The 16,840-nt window shown below is 45.2% G+C and overlaps 1 protein-coding gene across 2 annotated transcripts in view; it reads right to left on the reverse strand.

Moving 5' to 3' along the window:
- The window catches only part of DRD2 (dopamine receptor D2), a 36,308-nt gene extending 21,718 nt beyond the window's left edge, over positions 1-14,590 (reverse strand). For both annotated transcript variants that reach the window (XM_087969759.1, XM_087969761.1), the window contains exon 1: positions 13,963-14,590. The gene's annotated coding sequence lies outside the window, so the exon portion shown is untranslated. The remainder of the gene's footprint in view (positions 1-13,962) is intronic.
- Positions 14,591-16,840: the final 2,250 nt, after the last annotated feature.

Raw genomic sequence — 16,840 nt, forward strand, 5'->3', positions numbered from 1 at the left:
CTCCAACACTAGAGGTTTTTAAGAAGAGATTGGACCATAATTTGTCTGAAATGGTATTGGGTCTCCTGCATCTGCAGGGGTTGGACTAGAAGACCTCCAAGGTTCCTTCCCATTCTGTTGTTCTTGGATGTCAAAAATGTTGTTTTGACTACAAAGAGAGGCAGACAAAATTCTTGAGTTGTTACTAATGTTGACATGCTGACAGACACCTTCCTTTATGTTCCAATTGCTTTTCCTTGATGGGTCAAAACAGAAATGCTCTCCTGGCAACACTCAAGCAGGAAACTTAGAAAGAACCATTGTCTCATGCGTCAGTTGTGTGTGCCTGTCTTCATCGTGACAACCCAGCTACTCTCAAGATACCGCTCTATTGTCATCTGACGGTTTTCACTCTCCACAGCAGGGTTAACGGGCATCTTCCAGTTTATTTATTCTTTGCAAATCTGAACCCGAGTGGGAAGGAAAAATGAGGAATGAATGTCTAGCATAGCTCCGTGCTCTGAATACGCAATGCTTTGCTTATCTGGGTCTCAAATGACCAAGGCTTTCCAATCCATTACAAAATCACACAAGAACATCATTAGCTCCCAACTATATAGAGGGCAAATGGAACTAAGATTATGGAAAAGAATTCAAGATAAGAACTCAGAGGCTGAAATCCAATTCTGCAAAAATGTTATGTGTACTTCAGTAAATGGGAGCACACACAGGGACTGGCTACGGAGTAAATTAGAAACAAACTCTTGCAGAATAGGAAACAAAGTTCACACAATTCACTAAGCACAGCCCAGAAAAGAGGCTAGCGAGCTTGTAAATGCCTGCCAGGAATGTAGTTTCTTCCCCAAACCCCAAAAACTTTAACCTTAGACTGTCTACTATTGACCTCACCCCTTTCCTAAGAGGTCTGTAGGGGGCGTGCATAAGCGCACCAACGTGCCTACCGTCCCTGTCCTATTGTTTCTCTTATTCTTTTATTTTTCTTATATGTACCCATTTCATGTATTCACAACTATGTATACATTTATACTTATTATCTTGTAAACAATTGACAAATCAAATAAAATAAATAAATAAATAAATAAAATGTAGTTTGAAAGCATTACACAACTCCCTTGGACAGGAGTGAGTCCCTCTCCATTCCTTTTGAACCCAAATTTGTTTTATTCTAGAACGCAACCCAACCCAGGTAGGATTGTCTTGGGATGAGAGAAAAGTCAATCCGATTTACAAATTTACAAAAAGATTTCAAGGGGTACCTTTTTTTCTGGAGGCACAAATCTGGTATGCAACGATCAGAACTATCCTCAAAAGTCAAGAAGGTGACCACAAATGGTGCAACTGGAGCTCTGCCTGTTTTTCTATGCATGACAAACCATTGGGTCAACATCATGACTTTTGGGGTTATGCTTTGTGGACACCTCTGACTTCAATAAAGGCTTTGTAGCATCCAATACCTGCAACTTATGACTAACACATTTGTCAAGGTAGGAAAGGAGGAGGAGGGAGGAGAGGGAGAGGAGAGGAGGTGAGGGGAAAGAAAGGGGAAAGGAAGGAGAGAAGAGAAGAGAAGAGAAGAGAAGAGAAGAGAAGAGGAGAGGAGAAGAGAAGAGAAGAGAAGAGAAGAGAAGAGAAGAGAAGAGAAGAGAAGAGAAGAGAAGAGAAGAGAAGAGAAAAGAGAAGAGAAGAGAAGGACTCCAAGTTGCTTTCCTTCTGGCAACCTTCTACTTTTTTCCTGAGATATTGTCAGCTACCTATATCTCACCACTTTTTCAATCTCTGTTTGCTCTTGCATGACATGAGGAACATCCCTCTAATTAATTCTTGCCACCACCACCACTACCCCCGCCCACCTGCCCAGCATTTGCCTGAGAAAGCAAAAAAGTCCCGCTAAGTCTGACTGCCTGGATGCTCCATCTTTGGCCCAGAGAGGGAGTCGCCTGGATTTCAAGGCAGCCCCTGGTTTTATTTTTCCTCAGCAACTACTGATTTTCAGAAAATTAAAATGTTAAATCCAGATTCACTATTTTGCTTTTGCATCCTTTTTGTGAGTCTCACAACATGTTGCCAAGACTCTTGGCCTCCTCTTGGTGCCCCTGACTCTATTTTAGCACAACCTGTCAGCTACCTGAAGAGAAAGAAGTTAGCACTTTGCAGCATGGGTAGCCATGTAATTAACAGACCCTTCTTTTAATTAAAGTCACAGAGGATACCCGCTACATTTCTGGCACCCCATCCAGGGGAAGCAAATGACAGGTTGAAATCCACAAGTCAACACACAATGGATGTGCCAGGTATCCATGGACCCAGCTTGGGATCTTTGATGACTCACCTCAATGTGAGGGCTGGGTGGGCCCTAAGCCACAGGTGGGAAGGTGGGAGCCTGCAAAGGAGAAGGAGAGGCTTGATCTGGCTGGATTGGGACCTTATTCTGCTGCCAGGAATGAATCCTCTTCACGGGAACAAGGCAAAAACATGAGCAGAGCAAAAGCTGGGGTTCTTTACACATTTTTTCCTTCCAAGATGACGTCACAGACCTCATCGAAAGCAATGCTGGCTAACCAGTTTATCCCTCTTTCCAGACACATCTTGGAGACTCAACGCTACCAAAATGGGGCCAGGTCTACTCTTTCCGGTGCAGCTGCAAATCATTAAGGATTATCCAGTTGGCAGAGCCCTTCATTTGCATTGGAAAGAACATATTGACTTTTGGCTGCCCCCTGAGAGCCAAGCTAATTGAAAAAGCTTTAATTGTTATTACAGGAGGCTGAAGCCAAAGAAGGAGAGGTGGTGAAAGCTTCAAGCAGTCCATTTGGCTTAATTGCGAACTGAAGAGCCCTCCGTTTCACTGCTGCAGCCCCGTTATTGTGAGGCTTCCTTAACCATAAGGTAGAGGAGGAAGATCAAACCGGTTAGTCCTGGAGGAGATCAACCCTGACTGCTCTTTAGAAGGCCAAATCCTGAAGATGAAACTCATGGCCACCTCATGGGAAGGAAGGAAGGACTCCCTGGAGAAGAAGAGCCTAATGCTGGGAACGATGGAGGGCAAAAGAAGAAGAAGGAGATGGCAGAGAAGGAGGAGGCTGGATGGAGTCACTGAAGCGGTCGGGGTGAGCTTAAATGGAGGAACATTGTCCATGGGGTTGCGGTGGGTCGGATACGACTTCGCAACTAACAACAACAACAACAACAACAAAGAGGAGGAACTTCTCACCTGCTCCTCTTGCAAAGGGACTTCAAGAGCCGCATTGCAAGTTCATAACATATGGAACAATTTGGGGTCCTCAAGTCAGTGTGGGTTCCTCATGATTGCCTACAGGGTTCTTGGCCAGGTTTTTGGAAGTATTTGCCTTTGTCCTGGCCTTCTTCTTGGGATTGAGAGAGAGGGACTGGCCCAAGGTCACCCCACCACCTTCATGCCCAAGGCAGACAAGATCTCATGGTCTCCAGGTTTCTAACATGGCAAAGCTAGGGAAGGGAATGATGATTATCAACTCCCTCTACAGCTACATAAAAATAGAGAGCAAAGCCACTGATTATGTTGCCTAGTTGGGTAGTGAAATGTCTTCAAGAAAACCACCAAGTTCAGAGCCTACGAAGGACCCCACAGTCCTCCTCCTTCTCCTGCTGCTCCTCTTCCTCCTCCTCCTCCTCCTCCTCCTCTTCCTCCTCCTCTTCCGCAAACCCCATTCCCTTCTACCACTGATGATGCTACCTAGTTGATCATGAAACACCTGCAAAAAAAGAACCAAACTCAGTAAGCACCCAGAACCCCACAATTGACACAACTGAACACCCAGGACCCCACAGTTGATTGGAATTTGAATCCATCCCAAAAGCAATCGGTGGTTCCACTTCCAGAAACTGATCAACAGAAGATCTTGTGTAGCAAGTGATATTTTCCTCATCAAGGTATCCATCAGTGTCCTCAGATGTCATAAGCGACATCTGGAGGCTATGGGAAGGACTTGGCCAGGGCCCAACATTGGTATCTTTCAGGCAATACACAAATGACTGAGGACAAGCTCTGACAGTCTCGTTTTTCATGATTACCTTACCCAGGTTCATCTCCTCCTTGCATTGCCTACGTTACCTTAAAAGGTGGGATGCCAAGATCTTCTAGGACAGGGATCTCCAACCTTGGCAACCACTTTAAGACTTGTGTACTTCAACTGCCAGAATTCAACTTCTTAAAGTTGCCAAAGTTGGAGGCCCCTGTTCTAGCATCATGGTCTTTCTGTGGATCAGATGTTTGGGATTAGGGGTCACAGACAGCATCCTCTCAAAATGAACACTGTGCCAGAAGAAAGAGAAAGTCTTCCTAACACCCCTTTCTACCCATAGCAAAATATCCACAAAGAGGATATTATTTTATCCTTGGACCGCTCACTTAAAAAGGCTTCGGTTTTTCACACTGGATTAGCCCTTTTCATCTCTGGCTCGAAGATCATAGGTCATATGATGTAAAAGCAGAGCAATTTCCTTTTGCCTGGCTGCTCGGAATAATCCATGCTTCCGTAGGAAAATAGTTCTAACCACAAAAGAAATTCTGTAGGTGCTTCTATGTGGCTGAGTTCATAGACTCCTCCTCACTTCCACTGTGAGGACATTCAATGAGGACCTAGGAAAAACCTTGCTGAGTTCCTCCCATTGGGCAGGCGATGAATAGGATGACGGTTCTGTTGCTGCCTTCAAGGCTGACCACAGAAGATTAGAGTGATGGACCACCTGCTCCCACCCGTAGGAATTCAGAGATAGATTGACCCTGATCTGGGAGGTCCCATGCAGACCCTCATGAATTGCTCCAGTCCTTGTAGCAGAGGGATGAAAAGAAGCAGCCCAGCTCTAAAAACTCAAAACGGGCAGATTGAAGGCCTTTCTTCGCATCTCCAAGGACGGCTGGAAAATGGTCTGCCTGAACCCTGGAGAGCTATGGGAAATCACTGCTGAAAATCCATGGCTCTATCCCCTACCCCACTGGAAGTAGGAAGGGGATGCAACTTGTTAACTACTGGTTCTCCGGGAGTGGCTAGGTGGACATGGCTAGGTGGTCATGTGACTGGGTGGGCATGGGGGTTTTGTTTTTGGGCTTACTTGGCCTCCTGGATGAAGCAGTACAACAGTGAGGGGGGAATCAGCTGTGCCACACGCTTTAGATTAACAAGAAATCTGACAATTTCCTGCTTTCTAGCTAATCTAAATCGTGCAGCGCAGCTGATCTTTGGAAAACAGCTGATCAGTGGGGGAATAAAAGGAAATACCTTGAACTTTGGAGTTTGCCTGAACTGTGCCGAACTGGTAGAATCCCACCCCAGCTGCCCCCTTAGGGTTAGGATAAAGGAACTGCCTATTAAGTTTTACATATTCTGACAGCATCAAGGATTAGTTATGCAAAATTCTGGAAAAATGAGAATACCCCATCGGATGAAGAGGTAATTAGGAAGATTCTAGAATGTGCTAAAATGGACAGATTAACTTTAAAAATAAAAGAAAAAGAAGACTTGGAATACTATTTGACATGGAATAGATTTTATGAGTGGTTAAAAACAAAGGGTCGAAGTTAGAGGAAGAACAACGATGAACGATCTGATCAAAAACAGGGATGGTGTATAACTATAATCGTTATAAGTACTAAAAATCTGAATGAACTAAACACAAAGAGTGGGAATTGTACTGTATGGGAACTATCATAGTATTATTAGAGTTATTAACATGTGTTATTATATTATTAGTAGTAAATGGGACAATATTTTTTACAGTACTAGCTATGTTTTTTGTGTTTTTGTAAATAATATATCCAGTCAAAATGCTGTATTAAAATGTTTATGAATAAAATCTAAAAATTAATTTTTAAAAAAAGTCAGCCGCCCGCTTCTTTTTCCCAATAGGAAAGCCATTGGATGTGTAGCCATCACTGCATGGCTGCAAGGAATAATCATAGGAGACCAGAAGGAAACCTTCTCCAACTGTGCCTGATCTGTATATTTGACGAAGGCACCGCCATTCGTGGTCTTCTGCCCAAATCTCACCCTTTCCTTCTAAGGAAACTCTTCCAACTCGCTGCTCGTTGGGTTGACTCTGTTGCTTCCTGCAGCCAAATTCTTTTGCCCACATTTCTTGGTTCAATGAAGGGCCCCATTTGAGCTTATCCGCTTAAGCACAAAAATAAAAATAAAATAATAAAATAAAATCCCACCACCTGACCCTGAGCAATAGACAACCATCCATGGTTCAGGCAGCGCCAACTCAGCTGTGGATGTTCCCAGCATCTTTCAGGAAACAAGGTAGATGATCTTGCAGGCAGGTAAGGGTGACAAGGAAGGCAATAATCCTAAACGCCGTCAGAATTGGGGTGTGTGCTGGGGGGTGGGGGTGTTGCATTATGCTCAAGGTGATAAGCTGCACCTCAGTGGTTGGTTCCGTTAATTTGGCTTTTGCAAGGCCTTGGGGACAGTGCAATCCCAGTTGTTTAAACTCCTCCGTGCTGTTTAAAAAAACGGCATTCTCTGTCTGTGACTGATTTATGGGTTTTCTCTCTCTCTCTCTCTCTCTTCCTCTCTTCTACCCCATCCCTGCGTACCACTCAGGCTGGAAGTGGGGGGTGGGGTGGGCAAGTCATTTACATTTTCTGAATGGGCTAATCACAAATTTGCACTTCCCACGTGAAGGCTGGGGAATCAAAAATATACAATATTGCTTTGGGGAGAGAGAAGGTGGGGGAGGTAATTAGGGAGGCATATAAAGAGCTCCCATTGCACGGGCAGCTCCTGCAGTTGTGTTGTGTGTGTGTGTGTGTGTGTGTGTGTGTGTGCGTGCACGCAAGGGGTGGGGTTGGTGTTAGAATCAGACAGAGCTAAGAAAGAGGCACTTTGGGGGGGGGGCAGGCCAAGAAAATACAATGGAGAGGAACGATTTGGGATAGGAGGGGATTCGTGCCAAGAATAGTTGACAATAGTGAACTGCTTTAGACTTTCTCAAGGGGGTCGACTTTGGAAAAATGGAGGATAAAAATTGTGTTCTTTCTATTCAGTATAATTGAAAGAGGACATCTTTATCCCGATGTCCTGGCATCGTTTCAGAGCCAGGTGCAAAAGGAAGGTTACAGTTTAAATGGTCTCTCTGTCTCTCGCTTTCTCTGTGTCTCTCTCTCTGTCTCTGTCTGTCTGTCTGTCTGTCTGTCACTCCCACTCTGTCTCTCTGTCTCTCTAACACACCCACAAAACATGCATATGCCCACATATCAAGCTTCCCCTGAATATAGCAAGCAAGCAAACGGGGCATTGTTCTTCCAGACTAGATTTCCAGATGCGGGAAGGTGGAGGTTTTTTTTTAATCTTATAGGAGGATCACTACAAACAGCCCCCCCGCCCCCGTCTGCCATCTGCAGCCCGAAATAGGCCAATCCAGGCAAAGGGGAAGCAAAGGTCCTTTGAGCCCACTTCAAAGAGGCCCCCTTGCTATCTCTCCCCCGTTCTGCTGCTTGGACCAACATCATTAGGGAAAGGTTTGCTGCACCGTCTCTAGCCATTCAGGTTTTCCTTTCTTTTATCCTGCAGCTCTTCATCCACAGAGCGTCTAACGCTCTGCTTTCACAGCATGAGCTTCTCTGCCGGACGGACGGACGGAAGCCCTTTTGAATAGCTAATTATAAGGCTAACTATAAGGAGGTGAAAAGGGACTTTTGCTGATACAAGTCCAGTGTGGTGGCCTAGAGGATAGAGCTCTTGCCTCACAACCAGGAGGCTGTGAGTTCGATCCTAGGTAGAGGCTAATATTTGGAATAGACTCTCCTGCTCAAGCAACTCGAGGGTTGGACTAGATGATCTCCAAGATCCCTTCCCACTCTGCTATTCTATTCTAACCCCAACTCTGTAGAAGACCTGACACCAAAGATGAGATTTCCCCCCTCCTGGTTTGCCTACTCTGGTGGCTTTCTTGAAGGAGGCAATTATTTGGAGAGGAATGGCAAGTCCTGCAACAGACTTTGAGATGGGGAGCTCCATGGATTATTTTAGGTGGGGGCTACGGTTTCCTAGTGGGTGTTTTATTATAGTGAGTTGCTTTGAGTCTAGGGAGAAAGCAGCCTGGATATCCATCATAAAAGAATCCAGGTGTGGTCTTCCTTATCAAATGGATGGGCGGGGGGAGGGAATTGGAAGTAAACCGAGGAGAACAAGGGCACCCCAACAAGGAAAGGAGCTTGATGAGGGGCCTTGGCTCTGCGGGATTGGAGAGGACAGTGGGGTGAACAGATGGGAAGGAGAGGAGGAGGGGGCTGCTTGTCTGTAGGGCCTTGGTGGGGACAGGTTTCCATGATCACGGTGGCCCTGACTGCCAGCCAAGTCTGGCACATCAGCTGCCTCCAACCTTCCTTCCACCAACAGACCCATCAGTCACGTCACATCAAAGCCTTTTTAGCAGCGTCAGGCGTGGGGTTCAGCCTCCAGTCATCACAGATCAAAGGCTGGAAAGAAACCCGAAGCGTACATGCATCAGGGATTCACAAGTGGAGGGCAATTGGTCTGTGATTCTGCCTTAGCAGCAGGGGAGCCATGTTGCCCTACGGTGAGGGAAAAAAATATTAAGAGTCTGCAGGCATCTTTTCGGATTCGCTACTCCCTTGTATTTAAAAGGCATCAGTTTCTGTAGAGGCCATGCAGCTCACTTCATCAGGAGCCTGGAGTGACTAAAAGGATTTAGGATTTAAATTGGGATAAGGCTGGTCAGTGCAGACTGGCAGGAAGGGTCATTATAGACTGATGCAGGTCACAAGAACCTTGTTAATTAACTGTTGTAAAGAGTTTTTTTTTAAAAAAACACCATTATGTTTGTTGAGGCTTCCTAAGATAGAGCAACATCTTTCCACGTATATAAAATCCACATTCACTCACTCAACTGCGCTGGTAAAATAATCTTTGTTCCCAACCACCTACTTTCAAATCCGTCATTTGGTGTCTGGGGAAGTTCAAGTGCTTTGATATTATGACATTGGCCTTGTTTTGAGTCTGGATGTTTTTAAGAAGAGGTCGGACAACTATTTGTCTGAAATGGTAGAGAGTTTCCTGCCTGAGCAAGAGGTTGGACTAGAAGACCTCCAAGGTCCCTTCCAACTCTGTTATTCTGTTATGCTGTTATCCTTCCTTCCTTCCTGTTAGAATGCAGTATTGCAGGCTAACTCTGCCCACTGCCAGGAGTTCAATCCTCACTGGCTCAAGGTTGACTCAGCCTTCCATCCTTCCAAGGTGGGTAATATGTGGACCCAGATTGTTGGGGGGCAAGAGGCCGACTCTCTAAACTGCTTAGAGAGGGCTGTAAAGCACTATAAAGCAGTATATAAGTCTAAGTGCTGTTGGTAAATGCTAAAGAAGGGAGAAAGGAAGGGAGGGAGGGAGGGAGGGAGGAAGGGAGGAAGGACGGAAGGAAGGAAGGGAGGAAGGGAGGATGGGAGGGGGGATGGGAGGGAGGGAGGGCCATGGTGGCACAGTGGTTAGAATGCAGTATTGTAGGCTGACTCTGCTGACTGCCAGGAGTTCGATCCCAACTGACACAAGGTTGACTCAGCCTTCCATCCTTCTGAACTCAGTAAAATGAGGACCCAGATTGTTGGGGACAAGAGGCTAACTCTGTAAACTGCTTAGAGAGGGCTGTAAAAGCCCTATAAAGTGGTATATAAGTCTAAGTACTATTACAAGTCAGTCAGTCCTTCCTTCCTTCCTTCCTTCCTTCCTTCCTTCCTTCCTTCCTTCCTTCCTTCCTTCCTTCCTTCCTTCCTTCCTTCCTTCCTTCCTTCCTTCCTTCCTTGCTTTTCCTTCCTTCCTTCTCCATCACTGGAGCTTTCTAAGAAGAGATTGGACAACTATTTCCCTGAAATGGTATAGGGTTTTCCTGCCTGGGTGAGGGGTTGGACTAGAAGACCTCCAAGGTCCCTTCCAACTCTGTTATTCTGTTACTCTGAGTCCTGATGTCGAAGCTGTGCCCATGAATTCTCCTGTGTGAAGAGTTACCTAATGCAACCATTGATTCTTCCACCAGCCTGCTGTTAACATCTATCGGACAAGAAGTGGATTTTTTCCCGCTGTATTTCGCTAAACCTGATCTATTAGAACAGCACTCTTTAAATATTTACTAACTACCAGCCAGAGCTGTTTTACTTTGACAGCAGTTCCTTCGCCTGCCCTGAGAGCTTATTAACAGCCTGTGTTGCTGGAATTAGGGGAAGCAATCAATTGGCAAATTAAAATTATTTCAATTATGAGTGAGGTCTTGAGCCAGCGGGGGCTTCGTCCAGAAACTGGGTTAAATACAATAGTTCTGTATCCTTTGTTTAATTAGGTAGGTATTTGGATTACTGAAGAGCAATCAGTATGCACCTGAAACCATTATTATGGTAATAGGGAGGCTTCTGGGGCTAAGTGAGAACCTGTGATTTATGGTGAAATTCATTTTAACTCCCGTGATAAGTCAAGTAGGCCTTTAGAACGGCCCTTTCTTCAAAACATATCAATAGGAACACGGTTTGGTTTTTAATTTGGTGGCGTTTTAATTAATTGCCACTTGATTTTTTCATCTGGCCCTGGAGCCTAGGGAAGATAAGGAGGATGGGTCACCACCAGGAGACCAGGGCTGTGAGCCAAACTGAGGGAGGGAAATCAGATAATCAGTAAGAAGGCAACAATATTTCCACACAATGGCTATGAAAGCTTTAACAGGCTTGTCCGTGTAAGCCACCGAGAATAAATATGACTCAAGCCCATCTGTTCCTGTTTACAAGCTTCTTGAGCAGAAGGTACAGAGGACACCAGAATCCTATCTTCGCTGCATAGACCAGAGGTCTCCAAACTTGGCAACTTGTGGACTTCAATTCCCAGCATTTTCCAGCCAGGAATGTTGATGTCCACAGGTCTTAAAGTTGCCAAGCTTGGAGACCCCTGGCATAGACTGGTGGCAACCATCACCTCTAGGGAAACAAGTATTGAGTAGGGAAGGCCTAGAAATGTGGGAAGCAGATTGGTGCCTGGGTGCTTGCCCTGGGTGTTAGGGAAACTCTACGGAAAAGCAAAGGGTTCGAAGAAAGTCATACTTGGCACATAATGAAGCTTCTAAAGGTAGAGATATATCCCCTTAGCTATGATTCCAATCTTGGTCATCTGAGATTCAGATTCAGATTAACAGAGTTGGAAGGGACCTAGGAGGTCTTCTAGTCCAACCCCCTGCTCAGGAAGGAAACCCTATCCTGTTTTAGACAAATGGTTGTCTAATTTCTTCTTAAGAATTTCCAGTGTTGGAGCATCTAAAACTTCTGGAGGCAAGTTGTTCCACTGATTAACTGCTCTCACTGTAAGCAAAATTCTTCTTAGTTCTAAGTTGCTTCTCTCCTTGATTAGTTTCCACCCGTTGCTTCTTGCCCTGCCTTCTCAGGTGCTTTGGAGAATAGCTTGACTCCCTCTTCTTTGGGGCAGCCCCTCAGATATTGGAACGCTGCTATCATGTCACTCCTAGTCCTATCCGATTCTAGCAACCGTTCTTTATAAGTTTTAGCCTTTTGGCTTATCACTTAAAAGCTGATAGCAATGAAGCCTTCTGGGTTTTCCTGGTCCTTAAATAAGCCACATTATATGACTTTCAGCTTCACGCAATCATTTCTGCATTTGTACCCTACAGTCGCATTGTTTCATCATAGCATTAAATCCTCTTTATGGGGTGATTGTTCACCTGCTTGCCTTAAGTCACCTGCCATCCAAGTTCAGATTTTGCTTTGCTTTTATAAAAAGTTGACATTTCTGTTCTTTTTTGCAACTCGCATCAGCTGTCCTTTTTCACAGGCCAAAAGGTTGAGTCGCCTTCCTTTGCTTGGGAAGAAAACATGCCCTGTCAAATCAAGTCAGCCAGCACCCAGAAAACTGAAGGCACCTAACTGAAGGGCTGGGCTTACACAACATGCTAAAATCTAAACCCAGGTAAATAAAATACACTTCTGCCCAAATACGTCTATTGCCAAATCAACACGGTTATGGCTTAACACAATAGCCTTATTTGCACAACAGACCGAAATGGTGCCTGTGTTCCACAACATGCTGTGCCACAATTAACCTTGTTTTACTTTGACTGATTTATGTGAAGGCAGCCAAGAATTCATGAAGTCCAAATACCCTGCCCCCACCAAAAAGGATCCATCAAATAATCTCTCATCTTTCTCAGTTGCCATTCTTTCAGATGGCATGGTTGGCTATAAGGTGAAGTTTTGTTTTATAGAGAACTTTGCTAGATCGATAAGAGTCCATTTTCCATTTTCTCCTCTGCTCCAATGTTCTTGTTCAGTATAATTTTGGATTCTTGCGAACAACAACTGATTGGGTTGGTATTTAAGACAGGGTTCCTTTAAGGCGTCATGAAAAATAATGTGAAAAAATCCCAGGTATGGAAACAAATCTTGTCTCTTGCTGTATGTAAGTGCAGAAAACCCCAGTCTTCCAGGGAAATCATTGTTTTAGGTTTCTAACATTTTTCAAATATTTCCTTTTTTGTTAACAAAAGGGCAAAATAAAAGCCACCCATTTAGGTTGCCAGTAGCAACCCACAAAAATTCATCTGAAGCCCATAAACGTCCTTAAATGGGGGATAGCTATGCTGTAAAAAGTCTTTGTGTGATTATATTTACATGAAAAAATAGATACTTAGAGATGTTCCCACAGAAATGGCTGCGTGTTTGCAAAGAAGGGAGCTACTTCTGATTAGCAATTCCCCTCCCTGTTCCACAGAACTTCTGTGACTTCTGAACTAGGCTCTTCAGTTCTACCAGCACATTTTCACACCATCTTGTATCAGAATATTTTAAAAGTATCACTATTTTAAAAGGCATCCTGCACTCTGCCTCAGGCAATCTTCCCAGTCCCATAGATGAACACCCTACTGGAAGAATGGGACAGGGCTACAGATGGCATTGCAAGGTGGCCCTTTCTCAATAGTTTTAGAAACTCTCGCGACCACTCAGCTCAGAGGTGGCACCGTTTGTGCCGGTGGGGTTTCCCAGAAGTAGTCAAGGCTGGTGGCAAGCAGAATTACTTAAAAAATAAATACAATGAACAAAATAACACACCCACACACCCACACACACAGCCCTTCTTAAAAGGACTGCAATATTTGGACTTGGGCCAGACTTATTTTACCCTATGGATGGGAATTGCGATCAACTTTCTCCTGATTTCTGGAGAGAAAGACGCAGCAGCAGACCGGATATAAGTACCAGAGAGATGGGTTGGCAATAAAGTTATTCCTATGCAGAATAGGAACAAAGATCAACGACCTCTGGAGAGTATTGAGCAGAGCAAACTGAACAGCTAAAACCTCAGAGAAATCTAGCAGCATTGTTGGGTATAAACATTTAATGAGAATAGACACAAGTGCATAAATAGGATTGCGTTCAGCGGCTAGCCTGTCTAAAGATCGTTGGGCTGGCCCAATGGTTATATTACCTCATTCCCACGAAAGAAAAAGATTAGTGACAACAAATCCTAACAGGGAGAAAGAGCTGTGATCCTCTCCTACATCGGTACTAAAGAACACAGAATCCCCACCTTCGACAAGGCAAAGGAAAGCATCAGCATTCTATAACGGTCACAGCCTCGGTGCCAATCTATCCTCACGTTTATTCACAGAGTTAAGAAATGACTTGACAAGGCAGGAGGTTTGCCGTTCTAAAATTTGAAATTTGATAGATTGGCATTTCTCCACCGATTTCGGGAAATGGTTCCATCTGACATTTTATTGAGTGACATTATCTGCGGGTAAATTATTGTACAATATACATTTGAAATGGGGGGGGGGAGGGGAAATCTGTGCATCCCGGATATTCTGTTGCTCTCCAGCCATCCAGCCAGCCCAAACTCTAGACATTTTCTGTTCCGCAATGCAAACTCATCCACAAAACTTGACGAATAAACCTTGCCGCTCTCTTTGCCTCCTTACCTTCAAGCCATAAGAGTGCGGAGAACCAGGCTTCCCGCGGACTTGCTCTAACTATCACTTTCCGCCTTTGGGTTCTTCTCTTCCCAGCTTGTTAAGCGACTTCCCGTTGCCTCTGGCTCTCTGAGCGAGATCCCGGAGAGATGGACAGCTCTGAGTCTTGTCAACCAAGCATGGATTAAACCCCCCGTGGAGCAGAGATGCTAACCCCTCTCCCCAGTTTCACCCTCCCCTCCCCAAAAAAAAAGGGGGGATGGGTCTAAGGGTTGGGCAGAAGCTCCTTCGGCTGAAGGGGACTCGCCGCTCCAAAAGCAACTAAAAGGAGAGAAGAGGAGGGAGGGATTCTGTCCAAAGTCCAATAACTAGCGCTCATTCTCCCCTGGAGCCTTCAGCCCAAATGGGGCTGACACTTCCTTCTGCTATCCTGTTGTTCCGACTCGCCCAGCCCACACACACACACCCCGCCCCGCACACTTTATTTTCTAGCAGTGTTAAAATACACGCACACGGGGTGGGGGGGTCTTCTTGGAAGGAAGCTGCTAAGAGCGAGTCCTGGCGGCGGGATTGGGAGACGATTCAGCACCAAGAGGAAGGACAGCTCCGCGGGGATGGAGGGAGCGCCAGGCAGCGACGGGGGTGGTGGAGGGGAGGGAGGGAGGGAGGGAAAGGAAGGGGAGGGAAGGGTTGGAGTGCGCCGTGCTGAGTATCCTCCCCAGTGAAAATTTGCCCCTGACCCGCCTGTCCCCGCCATACGGAGCCAGGAGCCCCCTATGGGATGCAGCTGCCTGGTTCTGCCCCACCCACCCACCCACCCCCGGGCAGAAGAGCCTGCCACCCCCACCCCACTTGGGTGTCTGTGTCTGGCAGACGCACCACAGAAGAAGAAGGAGACACAGGAGCCAGACAGGCAGAAGGTCGCGATGGGGAGGGAGGGAAAGAGCAAGAGGTTGGGACTGGATTGGGAGTAGAGATTGGATCCCAATTCAGACCCTGGACAAAAGCCAAGGGATGTCAAGATAGAATCAATCAGGCCCTGTGATGAAACCTCTGCCAGTAGCATGGGTACACCCTGGATTGTTCAGTCAGGAATTTTTTTGGGGGGGAGGGGAAGTTTCTAGAGAACAAAAACAGGAGAAAAAAAGGATCAGATAGAACAGAAAGCATTTGTCAGAGAAAATGCCAGGAGGAGGAGGAGGAGGTGGTAGGTGGAGATAGGATGGCATGGAGCAGAAAGAAAGAGTTGGACTAGCAAAGCAGGATGAGGAGAGAGAGGGGGGAGGGAGGGAGGGAGGGAGGGAGAGAGAGAGAGATCCTTCAAGAACACTTGCTATCAACATCACTCTTTGTGGCTTCATTGATCCCTCTGTCAACAATACAGAATAACTCAGGCCATGGCTGTCAAACATCAAAATATCTGCCAGGCTGTCCTACCTCATTTACATGGATGATCTGAAGCTGTATGGCAAAACACCATCTGAAATAGAATCACTGCTCAACACTGTCCATACATACAGCCAAGACATTTCAATGGAGTTTCGACTGGACAGAGGTGCCACCGTCACCATCAAATGGGGAAAAATAGAGAAAACTGAAAGAATCAAGATGCCCCATGGAAATAATCTCAGGAGTCTGGATGAAGCCGATCATTACAAATACCTGGGCATCCTTCAAGCTGACAACATCAAGCACACTGCAACTAAGAAGAAAGTTAGTAGTGAATACATCGTAAGAGTGAAGGAGATCTTAAAGTTCAAACTCGACGGAGGAAATACCATTAAAGCAATTAATACCTGGGCAATTCCAGTCATTAGATGCACAGCTAGAATAGCGGGGCCCTACTCAAGCAGAACTAAATGTCCCCAGTAGGAAGACCAGAAAAATAATGACAATGAGTCATCCCCTTCATCCACAATGATGTTGAAGACTCCACTTACCAAGGAACATCGATAAGTTGGAAGGTTGCGTCAGATGGTTAAAGAAGAAAAAAGGGGAGTATTGGAAGAATCGTGAAGGACTAAAGGACAGTAAAGAAGATGTACTGAAGCAGTATTGGTACTAGAGTTTTTCAACTGTACTTCATCTATTTGACCCTAGCCACCAAACCAATCACAGAATTGATTGATCTTTGGTTGTTATAAAGAAGCATTGGGAAATCAAGACCATGGTTATTAAATGATGACCTTGTGCCTTTGATTTGCACAATAAAATTAATTTTGTTAAGTCTGTAAGCCCTACAGCAATTTTCCCATGGTTTACAAGAGTGGGGAGAAAGTGGGCCCTTCGTATGCTAAAAGTCTTCTCCTGTGCTTTATTTAACCTGCAGCCCAGGTTCCTGGCGTAGGTATGTTCCCATCGCCCTTTCAATCTGTCTAAGATAATCTGCCTTCCCTAGCAAGCTGCACAGTTATAGGTCAACCCTAATTCTATATTTCTTTTTTTTTAAAAGTAATTCTGGACCATTATATCCTTTTCTGCTTCATGACAAAGGAAATGCGTAATTTTTTTTTTCCAGTGAGCAATTGGCTGTGCACGGTACAATTGTTGCTTTCAGATTCTTCAAGCTTCTCATAAACTCAGAAAAATCAACCTAATTATTTTAGACCACAGAAACCTTTAGCATCTCCCTGATTTGCATTCTAAGTCCCGGAGCAAGAGAGGGAGAGCCAGGGGGAAAAAAAAAATCACTGTTTCGGAAGAAAAACAAAGGAGCGAGGCAAAGGCAAAAACCATGTGGCCCAGGAAGGGGGATTGGCTTGCAACATGATTTGTTCTCGTGTGCCAAGATGCTGTGCCCAAGTCAATATGGCCTTTTTGATTTAAAAGCTTCCCTAATGCAAGGGAGGTGTGGAGTTGCCCGCCCTTAATAGCCTTATTTATATTG

The sequence above is a fragment of the Notechis scutatus genome, chromosome 7, assembly GCF_049901735.1.
Source record: "Notechis scutatus isolate UNSWTSFEM ecotype Mainland chromosome 7, rNotScu1.2, whole genome shotgun sequence".
NCBI lineage: Eukaryota > Metazoa > Chordata > Lepidosauria > Squamata > Elapidae > Notechis > Notechis scutatus.